This window comes from Symphalangus syndactylus, chromosome 22 (assembly GCF_028878055.3).
Source record: "Symphalangus syndactylus isolate Jambi chromosome 22, NHGRI_mSymSyn1-v2.1_pri, whole genome shotgun sequence".
Lineage (NCBI taxonomy): Eukaryota > Metazoa > Chordata > Mammalia > Primates > Hylobatidae > Symphalangus > Symphalangus syndactylus.
Window position 1 is genome coordinate 67,942,456 of NC_072444.2, and position 14,572 is coordinate 67,957,027.

The following is a 14,572-nucleotide window of genomic DNA, read 5'->3' on the forward strand; positions in this document are numbered from 1 at the left end:
ATCTTTGTTGGATGTTTGGGGATGGAACAGTCCAATAGTAAAAGGGAAGTAGATTCTTATGTGGCCTCAGGGAAACATTATGTATTAGTATGGGACTGGATAACTAGTTATCTAATATCTAGTTACTTTATATATTTAAGCATAAATTTAACAATCAATAATACTGATTTAAGCGACTGATTTTGTCTATCAAATGACATTTTGGAGGCAGGTAAGAAAAAAAAAAAACTAAAAATAATCCTGCCTGGCTAATACAGCCCTTTTGTTGTTGTTGTTATTGTTTTAAGACAAGGTCTCATTCTGTTGCCCAGACTAGAGTACAGTGGTGTGTTTATAGCTCACCACAGCCTTGAACTCCTGGGCTCAAACAATGCTCTTGCCTTGAGGTAGGTAGGACTACAGGTACACCACGATGCCCAGCTTTTTTTTTTTTGGTAGAGACAAAGATCTCACTATGTGGCTCAGGCTGGTCTCACACTTCTGACCTCAATCAATCTTCCCTCCTTGGTTTCCCAAAGTGTCGAGAATACAGGCATGAGCCACCATGCTCAGCCAACACAGTACTTAACACAGTATTTTGCCTATAGAAATTTCTCAAGAAATACTCATTTAAACTGTAGCTCAATTTCCTCATTTTCCAAATGAATGTAATAATTTCCTCTATATAATACAGTGCTTCTGCTTTCACAAAATGAGTTTAATATATGTAAAACCATTTTGAAAAATGAAATGAAACATTTTTATTAATATGTTCCTATTGAGTTTAACATTTATCCCATGCCTGCTGTGTAACAAGTGCTCTGCTCATCTGTTTACTAGAATGGTGTGGATATGGTCTCTACTTAAAAGAAAAATAATCTTTTTCTCTTTAATTTACTTTGTCCCTATTGAAGTTTTCATTACCCCATTGATTTAAACTACTGACACGTAGATTGAAGCTTGTATACTTTGAACTTATCTTGCATTTTTCTTCGCTTCAAACTTTTGGTTCTCAGATTGGTTTTTAATCTCTGATTGGGCTGGGACCAGGTCATAATCACATGCGAGTTTCCTTCAAACTGCAGTCTCCTCTAAGATTCTGCAATGCCCCCTAGGAGTGCTACACCAATCCTATAAATTACTGCAATATGAGTGGCTGTCATTTCCAGGTGCGTTTCCTTCAGGTGTGTTTGAGGGTGGTCAAAATAATAGAGATCCTCATTCCTGATAGATCCTTGTTTCATGGTTAGAATGCACTTCACCTTCATCATGTACTATGGTATCAATCATTAATTGCTATCATAGGAAATCTGTTTATTCTTTGCCAGCACCATTAGAAAGAGTTCATAAACCAGGTAAAAGTGCTTTCTCTTAAGCAGAAATTTTAAATGATGTTTTGTAGCATAAAGTGACAATATATATATTTAAAAATTTTCTAACCCCCAAATTCATTAGTTTCACCAAGTGCTTCCAGCCTGCATCTTAATCCTTTTCTTCTTTAACTTTAGACCCCAAATTAACTTCTCCAGAGCTCCCTACAATGTATCTTGTTTCTTGAGGGGGGAAGATAAACCCCCACCAAATTCCTGTAAAGGATACTTAATAAATAGTCATTACATTCCTTCAATAACTTTACCGTTAAGCTTCTGTTGAGTTTGTGGCTAACATTTCAAAAATAATCTCAACTTTTTCTTCTTATTGCTGCTGAGTTGGGTTTGTCTTTCATTGTGGCTAGATGAGGGACATAAAATCAGTGGTAAAGCCACAAATAACCAGAGAAATTTGATAATATGAAATAGGAATACAATCATATTTTCTTTGTTTATGATTAAAATTTAGGAATCCCTATTTAAATAATCTCTACTTATGAAGAGCAAAAATGTTTGCCTTTTGCACTATGAAAATTTTATTTTAAAGATTATTCTGTTAAAGTTTTCTGTTTTAAAGTTTAGCTATATAGTTTTTGTTTTAAGAGTTTATAATTCTTGTTCTTGGGGGGGAAAAGAGTTAGTATTAAAAAATTTGTTTATATTAAATATGTCCTTTTTACATGTGACCAAAATCATTGGTTCCTAGGTATGTTTTGCACCTGTTCATGTCCTATGATTTTAGTTTTCCATTCCACATCTTTGAATTGTCACTGATTTCAAATTCCTATCTCCAAAACAATATAATGACCATTCTCTGTTAGTCTATCTTCAAAACATTCCCACTTGGTCCTATATTTTATCAGCCTTCACATTTCGCTGAAAATATCCCCTAAATGAACCACAGAGGATTCTGCGCTAAATGCCCAGGACCACAGTTTGGGAATCATTACCCTATGTGACTGATTTTTCCCCAAACAAACACTTTGATCATTTAAAAATGATGGCCCTTGCCGAGAGTACTAATGAGCAAACTCGTGCTTTGTAGTTTATACACAATGGAGGATTAAAAATGGGCTCAGAATTGGACTCCCTCTCTAGTCTTCCAAGGGGAACATTAGTGAGAGAGTTATTTTTAAAAAATTAATCCTATTTTGGCAGCTTCCTTTGATTTGAATATAAAATGGTGTTAAGTAGGTGACCAGTGAAATGACTCTCTTTTCTTTGTAGATGTCTGTAAACAGTGGAAATATGAAAATGTTTCTGTGGGCTTTCTAGAGCCAAGGATCTAATGGCCCCTCACCCGCTAATAACAGCCAAGAGGTTATTTTGCAGCTCCTTCCACTTAGTGTCTAGAAAGAAGATAAACATGGAGTTAAATAATAGCATGAATTTTTTTTTTTTTCTGATATGGTGCTAAAGCAAACGTAAGCATTTCACTAGTTGACTATTTCTTGGGGAAGACTCATTTGTCTGTGTAAAATGCCTTCAAAGACTAAGAGGAAGCCAAGGCCACAGGGAATTAGAGAAAGGCTAGAGTCCCCACTTTCCTTTGCCTTCTCCTTTAACCCCGAATATGTTTACAGCCCTTAGAAGGTGCATTAGGGAGTGAGTCTTCAATCTGAAGCCTTAACAGCAGAAGGGTATGGCCTCTACTTTAAAAAGGTATTGTTTGGATAAAGAATTCAGGGGTTCTTTTGATGATAATACTAGCTAACATCATTGAGCACTTATTTCACACTGCCCTTGAAGTCACTTCAGAAGTATTAATCCATTTGATCGCCCCACAGCTCTAGGAAATAGGAGCTATTATTGTCTCCATCTTGTAGATGAGAAGACTGAGACACAGAGACGTTAAACGACTTGCCCTAAGCCACAAAGATGAGTGGTGCATGCAGTCTTTGAATCTACTAGTTGCTACCATTGTAATTTTGCAAAATTATTCTCTGCTGAATCATACTTATAATTCTTTTTGTATTCCACTTATATTGAAGGATCTGATGGGGAAGTGGGACTTTTCACGATGTAAATTGATGGGTGAGAGCTCTCATTTATCCAGTTAGGTGTGAGAATAGCCTGGTCGCTTTCTCTTTCTTTCAACCTTTTGAAAAAAAGTTTCCTTTTAAAATGATACATTACATTGTAATCAATATTTATGTTTATTAAAGTTATACATGAAGTTAACACATTAGTCTAGAAAGCTTTTGATTCAACATAGCATTTCTCTGACTTCTCTACCTGCCTATTCATCAGTTCCCCTTCCTAGAGGCAACTGCCTTCAACAGCTTTGTTTTTTGTTGTTTCTTTTTTGTATTAACCTTCTTTTCTTTTTAAATATTACTCATATACTGTTTACCCTGATTTATCTGTTCTAGGCATTATGCACTTTCTGTTACTATAGTTTAATATCTCGTTTACACCTCACAGCTTCTTCCCTTCCCTCTATTGTTTCATCATAGTTTTTCACAATTTTTAGTTCAATTACTAATTGACATTATTGTTATTTTCTAAATTTTTCCAACTATGTCAATAATTATATAAACATAAATTTCTTTGTATTCAATTTTCTTGGATGGAGTAAGTGATTGCCTTCATTTTAATTTTACTTATATTTTCTCATAACTATAGCTATTTTTCCAAAAATATCAACAAAATTGCCAAATTCCTATCTTTTTGCGAAACACTGAATTATTAAATAATGTAGTTCCTCCTTTTAAAAAATTTCTTCCCATCATTCTCCACCTGCTTGCTTAATACATCTTGAACTAAAGGCTCTATTGGCCTAACACACAGTGCAGAACATGGAACTTCTTGTTGCCATGTTCCTATGTTCCTGTGTTCCTCTGCCTTATTTTTTTGTCTTTTATTATTATTATTATTTGTCTCCCAGGCTAGAGTGCAATGGTGTGATCTCAGCTCACTGCAACCTCTACCTCCCAGGTTCAAGCTATTCTCTTGCCTCAGCCTCCCAAGCAGCTGGGATTACAGGTGTGTGCCACCACGCCTGGCTAATTTTTTTTTTTTGTATCTTTAGTAGAGACGGGGTTTCATCATATTGGCCAGACTGGTCTCAAACCCCTGACCTTGTGATCCACCTGCCTCGGCCTCCCAAAGTGCTGGGATTACAGGCATGAGCCACCGTGCCTGGCCCCTGTGCCTTATTTCTAATGATTTTTTTTCCCTTGGTCAAGTCCTTCATTTTGCCTAAACACTTCCCCTAGTTGCTTCCAAGCAAGAATATAGTGGAAATAAACACATTTAGTCCTTCCATATCAGGAAATGTCTTTACTTAATGCTATCATTTTATTGATAATTTAACAGATTATTTAATTATAAGTGGACAATATTTTCTCCTCAAATTTTGAAAGCATTCTTCTAGCCTCCAGTCAGTTTTAGAAGAGTCCAATACAATTCTGATTACCAACTTTTTGTTGTAAGTGATTATTCCCCCTTCCTCTCTCTCACACATACACTATTTTTGGAAGATTTTACAATCTTTTCTTAGCCCCAGTGTTCTGTAACTATATGGTCCTTCTTGTTCATTTATTGTACAGGGCACTTGGTAGGCTCTTTCAGTAGAGGCTCATATCGTAAAATTTGGAGACGTTCTCTTGTACTTTATGTTAAATTCTTTTTCCAGCTATTAAAAAAAATTGTTCTTTTGGATTTTTCTATTAGGCGGATGTTGAACTTCCTACTTTGTTCTCTGATCTTTTCTTTTCTTTCTTTCTTTCTTTCTTTCTTTCTTTCTTTCTTTCTTTCTTTCTTTCTTTCTTTCTTTCTTCCTTTTTTTGGAGACAGGATCTCATTCCTCATTGCAACCTCTGCCTCCCAGGTTTAAGAGACTCTCATGCCTCAGCCTCCCAAATAGCTGGGATTGCAGGCACGGGCCACTACACCTGGCTAATTTTTTATTTTTAGTTAGGATGGGGTTTCAGCATGTTGACCAGGCTGGTGTCGAACTCCTGACCTCAAGTGATCCACCCATCTCAGCCTCCCAAATTGCTGGGATTACAGGCGTGAGCCACCGCACCTGGCCTTGATCTTTTCTTTCTACTCGTGTCTTCGCTTTTCCTGATATTTTTGGGTTACTTATTTTTTCCTCCAGAAATTTACTTGATTTAAAAAATATATTTATATTTTTACTTTCCTAATGCCATTCTCATTTATTATTATTTCTGTTTTTATGAGTCCTATATATTTTCTTATTTTAATTATAGTGCTAATAGTTTTTGTTCGTTTGTTACCATCTGTTTCTTGTATTATTTCTGCTTACTTTGGGTTTCTGTTTGCTTATTTTGATATTCTTATTTCATTTCACAACTTTTTGTAAAGATTGCAAGCTTCATGAGGACAGAGGGTGTTTTATTCATCACTTGAAACAGTACATTGTACATATTATTCAATGTTATTATTCATACAATAAATATTTCCTTAATTATTAGTTGTAAGTTAGTAAGTAGTTAATTTATAGTAACTCGTACCTGCCTTTTCACATTTTTAAAAGAGGCATTTAAAATGCTGGTTAAAATTTCCTTGTATTTGGAGCAGGGGCACCGGACTTCTTGACTGACAGTCTTCTCTAAATCAATCACATTATGAAGCTGACTTTTCATTGGGGGTATCCAAATTTTAGTGTCTGCAGGACCTGGGAGTCATTCACTTCTGCTAGAGAAGACTCCTCCAATCTTCTGAATGAAGGGATATATTTTTGCCTCTGACATACCTGGGAAATTGACTGAGGATGGGGGCTAAAAGTCTTATTGCTAGTGAGGTAGATTTTAATCCCCTAGTTTGCAGTCTCACATTCAACTCTTCCCTCTGCAATGCCAAGTGAACTTGAGTCTAGACTCTAGAAGCTTCCTTGTTTAATCTTATCTCATGAAGGTCTGGGAGCCGTCAGCTGACTATTTGCAATGGGTGAGTAAGCCTGGGAGTCTAGCCTTTCTGAATGATGGCTGTTGTAGGCAGTCTTGACCGTATCTTCCTGGTACCAGGCACTACCAAGTGATCAGCCTCTTGGATATTCTGTAGCAAAAGGTAAATTTGTTAACTTCTTTGTCATTAATACCTTCATCCCCACAACTGCAAAGGCAGGTTCTAACTTCTTTTATTTTACAAAGTCATTACAGTGCTTTCATACACCTTTTATCTTCCAAAAGTTTCTGAGACATATTATTCTCTTTTGCTCACATTCCCATTCTCTGTGAGTTTGTAAACATAACATATTTTGATTATTTTACTGTGATATCAATAGGATCTTAATAGGTAGGGGAGATTAAGATAGATGATCAATTCATGACTTTCAACTAGAAATCTATCCTAACATCTTTGCCTCAGCTAATATAATATCTATAACAGATCAATAACTGAACATTGTTTTCCAGTTTCAGGATTCAACAAATAAAAATTCATAACTACTTTTGAATGGATAGAGTGGTAAACACATACCTTTAGTCTGCTCATCTCCCTGATTTCCAAAATATTGCTATCATTATTTCACCTTAGATAATGTTCTAAATGGTTATAAAAATACCTTATCTGAAATATGATTAAAATAGAAAATAGGAACTTGATTATATATAAAATAACAGAGTAAAAGTGTCATAAATATTATTCCATATCTTAATCTGCAAACAATACAATGTAAATGATGGTGAGCTAACAGGTATTTGTTGAATATCCACTTTGATAGGCAGTAGGTACAGCATTTGAAAGCTTTGGGGACAGAATGCATGGGGTTTTTAATCAGATGAGTCTGGGCTAACCAATAGACTCTGACTCTTACAAACTTTGCAACATTTTCCCACTTGCCTTAGATTCATCATCGATGGAGCAGAGGCAATGATCATAACTACCTCATAGCACTGATGGAACATGGTACTTGTTAGACACTATTGGCTCTAGAACAAAATAACCTGTGTTTGAATCCCACCTCTTACTTAATAGGTAATCTCAGTCTAGCTCAACTTCCTTCAGCGCTGAATTTAGGTGATGTAGAGGAATAGATTTTGGTCTTTGAGTTGGTGAGATAATAAGATTTAGATTTAGATAATGAGACTTTTTACATTAGGCTAATGCTAGAACAGGACAAGACCTGGGAATTATAGGAGGGAAAGATGTAGTTTGTGTGATGCAAATTATTGAAGGTCAGAGGTGAGATTGGGATAGGCAGAATTTGAAGACGATCTTAAGATTCCTACCTCCTGGTGTACCTGCCCCGTATACTCCCATCTCCTTGTGTGTTTGAAGGTTTTTCTAATAAAATGCTTTCAAATGTCTTAGAAGAAAATGGTTAGAATTTCTTTTCAAGGAAAGAAATAAATCATTTCAAAAGAGTTTACAGAAGCATGAAAGAATTTCATAAATACCTTGGCTTAATGATAATTATCAATTTACTAGAATGTATTTACCCATTTACTAGAATATCAGCTGAAAGATAATACAGTTGGTTTAGGGAAGATCATAATTATGAAGGCTTACCAAGTGCTCTAAGGCATATATGTATTAATTTTTAAATTCCTTTTGCAATCCTATGAGGTATAAGTACTCTACCATGTCATATTTTGAGAAAATAGAAGTACCAAGAGGTTAAATAATTCAGAGGATAAATGATAATAGAATATAAGACAGTCTAAAACAATAATACACGTGTTTAATTCTATTAGAAGCAGAAATGTATCTATATATTCTTATCTACATCTATCTATCTATCTATCTATCTATCTATCTATCTATCTATCTATCATCTATCTATCTATCTATCTTTTTGAGATGGAGTTTTGCTCCTGTCGCCAGGCTGGAGTGCAGTGGCGTGATCTCAGCTCACAGCAACCTCTGCCTCCCGGGTTCAAGCGATTCTCCTGCCTCAGCCTCCTGAATAGCTGGGACTACAGGTGCGCGTCACCATGCCTAGCTGATTTTTGTATTTTTAGTAGAGACGGAGTTTCACCATGTTGGCCAGGGTGGTCTCCATCTTTTCACCTCATGATCCGCCCACCTGGGCCTCCCAAAGTGCTGGGATTACAGGCGTGAGCCATCACACCTGGCCCACCTATCTATATTATTATTTCTTCTCCAAGAAACATTTCCAATCAAAAGGTCAGGTTTTTTTCTTTAGAAGAGGAACATAAGCCCCAAGTATTATATATGCGACACAGGTCAAGGAACTAGTATCCGAAGTAGGATCAGTTATTTCAATTAAAGAATCATTGTGGGGGGGGGTCATTTTGAAAATTCAATCCTATTTCAGTAAGAGCAGATGTCAAAGCTCCAAAGAGAAATTATGGAAGTCCACCTGGAAAAGGCTTGCGACTGACTTGGTTCATATTTTAAAAAGAATGATGAATATGTTTCTAACAAGGTATCTTAGGGTAAAGCTATTGAAGTTTGTGATGAATTCAAATAAATAATAGGTCACATGTATAAAGAGGTACTATATAAAGGTTGAAAGGCCAATTCCAATACAGTGTTATACACTATGCTAAGTATTGCAGATTTAAAGATGAATAAAACATGCCCCTTGCCCTCAAGACTCCCTTGATAGGACATCTGCTTTTATTTATTTTCAAGAAATTAGTTGTATGTGATTCTTACTGTTATAACCTTGGGATGTGACAAGTTGTGACAGAAATGATTTATCAGGGAACTTTGATAGCTAATTCATACCACAGCAATCAGATTAACGAGTTTTGGATCAATCTAGTCATTCTTTTTTCTATTTTCACCAGAAACTCCTGAGTGAACTCCCAATTTAGCTTCAAATACTATTTTTTCAACTATACTGATTCACCTCTTCTTTGACTAGTTCTCTTGTAGAATACATCTAAGTAAGTGGTGCTAACCTGGAGGTAAATGAAGGACCCATCTTTTATAAAAATGTGCTGCCTTGAAGAATTTTTTGACAGAAAAAAACGGCAGACTTTCTCTTATAAACCGTATGTTCTTACATTTCTGATATCTGGAATCAACAGCTTGCCAGAAACATTTCCAATCAAAAGCCAGACTAACCCATAAAGGTGTCCAAAGAAGTCTGTTCTGATTACTGAAGATGTTGAACTAGTCTTGACTTCAAACAGTAGATATTTCTACACTTTAGTGGTATATGACAGCTCTATTCATTCCACAATGTCAAATTCTTTGGTTTTGGCCATTGGGTATTTATTCACTTCTGGCTAGGGAAGCAGAGAAGCCTAATTTGATTCTGGAGCCAAAAGTTTTTAGGCCCTGTTCCTTTGGAACTTGGACTGGAGAATGTTGGCACTGTATAAAGACTAGGACAGATCAAGTAGTCACACATAACTAACTGACTCAACAGAGCATATTCAGAGAGAAAGATCATGCCTACACATTGGATAACCATTCTCCAAGGCAGAATGACAACACCCTGAATTCAATCACCCCTAAATAAACATACAAGGAAAGCACGGCTTTAACATACCTTCCGGCACAGCTCTCCAGTGCTGCCTGATTGGTTTTAGTGCCATAGGCCAGGCTGCAGATGCAGCCATTACTGTTGTTCTTACTTATGTCTGTCTGCTGTCTGCTAACAAGCATTCATATGCTTTGGATCATTAAAGTCACAACCTCCTATGCCAATCTATTCCTCTCCACGGGTTTGCTGTAGATTAGAAAGAGAGATGCTATTTCTGTTTCTTTTTCTTTCCATTAAGACCTCCAGTCAGGGTTATTTCTGAGGTCTGAGTATCCTAGCTTGTACCCTTGCCCTCATTGAACATATAAATTGTGTTCCCATTAAGTTTGTTCTTTTTGCCTGATTTATTTCCCTTGCTGTTGCATGTGCCTTTTTAATGCAAGGCAAATGATTTGTGCTGGAACTGCAACAGACAAAAGTGCTGTAACTTAAGCTGCTTCTTGATGCCACTGCTATCTATGAGAGGTCTGCTGTACTTACACTCATGGTAAATATCTTCTGACAGACTCCAGGTGGTCAGGATTTTCACAATCCAACCCATTTCAGTGTTAGCACTTGTCATGTGGGGCTCTGTGAATTCTTGCCTTTCATCTTACTGTTGGTGGCAGGTCGCATACATTTGGACATACCTGTACAAGGCCACATGTGTCCACAGGTATAATTGAAGGTGGAGAAACACAAGTTTCTCTTTCAGGGAAGCACAGAGGACAGACACTGTACAAAGAAAAAAAGAAAAAAAATTGTCACTTGTAGTATTATGCAGGCTGCCCATCTAAACCCATCATTGCCTGGCACCTACACACTAAGGGCAAGAATCCAGCCAACTTGTGAGTGGGCACCATGCCATTTGAGCAGATGGGCATGGAAGTCGGCAGCCAGTAGACCATGTATGTGCATCAACGGTGGGTGTTGAGGGCACGATTCCCAGAGGAGAATGTCCTAACAGCTGTCTGGCCTGAGCCAACATACTTACGACCAAGGAAAAGTGCCATCCTTCAATCCTGCTGAGTTGGATTAACCTTCAGAACTAAATCTGCTTTTTCGGCAGCAGAAGGTGAGTTTAGGGTCTCTGAAAACCTCAAAGAATAAGTGAAGAAAGGAAACTGGGAGGATACAATTATTCACCATTGACTAAAGATACTAAGGACATTCAATATGCTTATTTTAAATCTTTGAGAACCTGTTAATTCTTGAAAGAATGATATAATTGTTCAAAGCTTGGTTTCCCACAATGCTGTTACAAGTGACCTTTCAACATAGGCAGACCATTTTCAGTGAGTTAACACTTTTCCACCTTTGCATTAAGAAATAGTGATGTATGAAGAAAGTTGTCAGTATACTACTGACAGCTGACCATGGCTAGGTATCTTTGTCAAACTTGACATATCATGGATTAAATTAGAACTATCGTGGATCAGAGCTTTCACAAAAGAGAATTTCTTCTTCAGTGATGGAACATACACTTGAAGAAGTAAGAAGTAAACTTCCTATTTCAACAAAAGCCTTTCTGGGCAATGAAAGAAACATTTTTATTTGAGACTGAAAATATAAGCCTGATTCTAATTTGTTAAGAATTTCCAGACAGTTAAACATCATTAAATTAGACAGAAATTGTTTCTGCCGAACATAGCCAAATGGTGATTTGACAGTGATTTGTTTTATTTGGTTAGGAATAGGTAGATAATTTTAACATTCAGAACCTTAATTATTTTCTATGTTGCTTTCTTATGAGGTATTTTTGTGGTAGTTCTTGGTATTGTTTTCTGTTGTCTTAAATCTTTTTATTTTAAATATAACATACGACTTTAGTTGTGGAGAAAATATCAGTTTGGTTCAAGATTACCCACCTATGTTTTCTTAATCTACTCCCTAAAGTATTTCGTTTTGTTTATATCAAGAGAGTAAGTGCTTATATTATTGGGAGTGAAAGAGTAATAAGTTATTTTATCTGCTAATGGTGGGAACTATAGCTTTGGCTTTGATAAATTATATAATGTCTTAGATCTAATACCATTAGTAATATTATGAGTAGAATAAAATGTTTATATGTCTATTTTGGCCCTGAGTTTCTCATTATATCAATTTAGAAATTCATGGCTAAAAAAAATAGGTGATTCTACAGAGAAAAACCAAGAAAATTATATTACTTAGGCATCTCTGAGTTTCTTGGTTCTGGTGGTTCTTATCTTAAAAGCCGATTTGAAGGCTAAAATTGTGGTATGTCCAGGTTACATATGAACGACCCCGCTCTGTTTGAGAAAACTGTCAGAGAGAAACAATCTAGTGAAAATATGCAAAAAAGATAGGGGAGAGCTAAAGGGAATAGTATTCAGCAATAAGCAAGAAAATGTATCATCTATAACTATTTTTTACTTAAATAGTAAGGTCACGACGCAGTTTGATTTTCTTTGTGGAACACATGTGTTCGGGACTAAATAAAGCAGAGAATTATTAAGGAGTCAGAATCATTTTAGCAAACGCTTCCCTTTGGCTATCTGGGATATAGGAAAATGTGGTTGAAGCTGACTTTAACTCAGCTAGACTTGGAATGAGAGGCTGGTGGGCACTACAGGTGACACAGATGTTTATAAAAAAAAATCCACACATTTTTTTAAAAGCTGATAAACTTTTATTTGTCCTCAAGAAGGTTTTTGAATCATTTTCTTTCATTTTGTGCCGGGGATAAAAAAGAAAATAAGAGAGTGTCAGATTTCTGACTGACAATAATATACAATCAAAACAGGCTTAGGGAAGAGCCCCCCTCCCAAAAAACAAGAGAGAATATTTGCTTCTGGATGTCCACTTTGGCAATTGAATGATATTATGGGCAGATGGAGGAAAGTGGAATTGTGAAACAATTTACTTATCATACATTAATAAGGAACAAAACAGAAAAATTGCATCTTTCTTTGGTTTATGACATTGGCTCCCACTAGGATTATGAAAAGGTGCATTTAGGTAGTGTTAGAATAATTGTGGGACATGGATAAATTTTACATGTGTTCACAAATAGTTAAAATTAGAAGATTAACTGTAAAGAAAAAAAAAGCTTCACTAACTTTCCTTAATTTCTGATTGTAATAGCTTTAAGAAATAGAATTTGGCAAAACAAATGAAGATTGGAATGTAAGAATTGGGATACATCAAAAAAACTTTTGAGAAACTATAGAGATAAAAACTAAACTTAACCACAGATTTATTTCTGCTTTTCATCCAAGTATTCAGGGACGTTGCTAATGGGAGGTACGCCGCAGAAACGTACATGTCTGTGAAAATCTTGGAACAAACTAATGCTTTTCTTCAAGTGATTTTATTTCAATTCTAAGCCACAAGATATAAACTTTCATCAAAAATGGTAATCTATTTAAAATCAGAGCTATGTGGAATGTTTCATGTTTATGTATAACTTTCATAGTAGACCCTCCTACACAAGGAAAATAATATGCCCAAATTCTGTTATTTTTACAGTATGTAATATATCACATACTAATCCCACCCATCGTTTCATATCCTTTAAATAGATAAAAATGAAAAAGGAATGGAAGAGAAAATGAAGACACTTTGAAAAACTGACTTTTTAATTCCTCTTTTTGGAGAAAAAGATATCCGAAAAACTTAATTATGATCCATATCCTAATAAGAACAAAGAGGAATTTGAAGGAAAATGTGCATTATATATTCAGAATACTATGTTTTTCCATTTAGCTTTGCACAATTAGAAAGCTAAATACCTGGGGAGGGGAAGAACAGAAGTAGAAAGGGAGAGAGTGGTGGGTGGTGATAAATAAGGAAAAACACAGATTTTCAGTAATACTAGGTTCAAAATAATCCAAGTCAGAAGAATTTTATATTTCAAGTTTTTTCAATGGTAGTTACAAATCATTCCTATTTGCAGGACGTGATAATTAAATAGGAAACAGCGCCATTGAAAACAAGATTGCCCACACGCAGTAAAAGATCAGGTCAGACTTTTTTTTCTCCCCAAAAGAAGTGTTACCATCAGTTCAAATATTTATTAGGAAAACTCAGTTGCTTAATATGCAGAATATTGTAATAAAAATAATTTAAGACATAATTATGCCACCTTGAATGAAACTCTTAATAAGCAGGTCAGAGAAACAGAATTGTCAGGGCCCCTTTTCTTTTTCTAAAATATTGCAAGTAAATTAAGAGGTAGAAATGCACAAAATTTTTCAAATGGGAATTTTAGCATGATATTGAAACCAACATTCCATCATTTATAAATATAAGAACTAGCAAAATAAACAAGGCTGTGAACATTTAATTATGCAATAGACATATATACATGTTCTCTTCTGTTTAGAGGGGGGACCTATATACTATATAAAAACATTTGGAAACAAAATTAAAGAGACATGCATAACCATAATACATTAAAGCTTCTCAGAAGCTTTACAGAAATGCTTCTGTTTTTGAGAGAAAATAATTTATTGAAATAAAGTTGTATCAAGCTACTGCTAATATTATTCTTCTATTCAAGTTTTCAAAATTCAATAATTAATGAACAATTCTAGCAAAAGCGAAAAGGTTTGAAGATCAAATGTTGGAACCCTCCTTTGTCAGCATTCTGAAACTTAATCTAAGCAACTTGAAGAATAAAATGTAGGGTTTTGATATCAGATACATTTTAAAAGTTCTGAGATTGTTGAGGAAGAATTTAAACTACGGTTTAAAATGAAATTCTCTCTGCAATACTGGTAGTAGAGATTTTATAACACAAACAAACAAGTATATTTTGATCACCTACTATTAGAAATTACTGACATGTGGA

The 14,572-nt window shown here is 35.4% G+C and overlaps 1 protein-coding gene and 1 long non-coding RNA gene across 6 annotated transcripts in view; one reads left to right on the forward strand and one right to left on the reverse strand.

Moving 5' to 3' along the window:
* The window catches only part of ARHGAP15 (Rho GTPase activating protein 15), a 638,954-nt gene that overhangs the window by 55,937 nt on the left and 568,445 nt on the right, over positions 1-14,572 (forward strand). The window lies entirely within an intron of this gene.
* On the reverse strand, positions 5,836-13,378 carry LOC129472380 (uncharacterized). The gene is made up of 3 exons (XR_008653908.2): positions 10,410-13,378; positions 9,787-9,966; positions 5,836-6,374 (listed from the first exon to the last, which is right to left on the reverse strand). It is a non-coding gene; the product is annotated as an uncharacterized lncRNA (long non-coding RNA).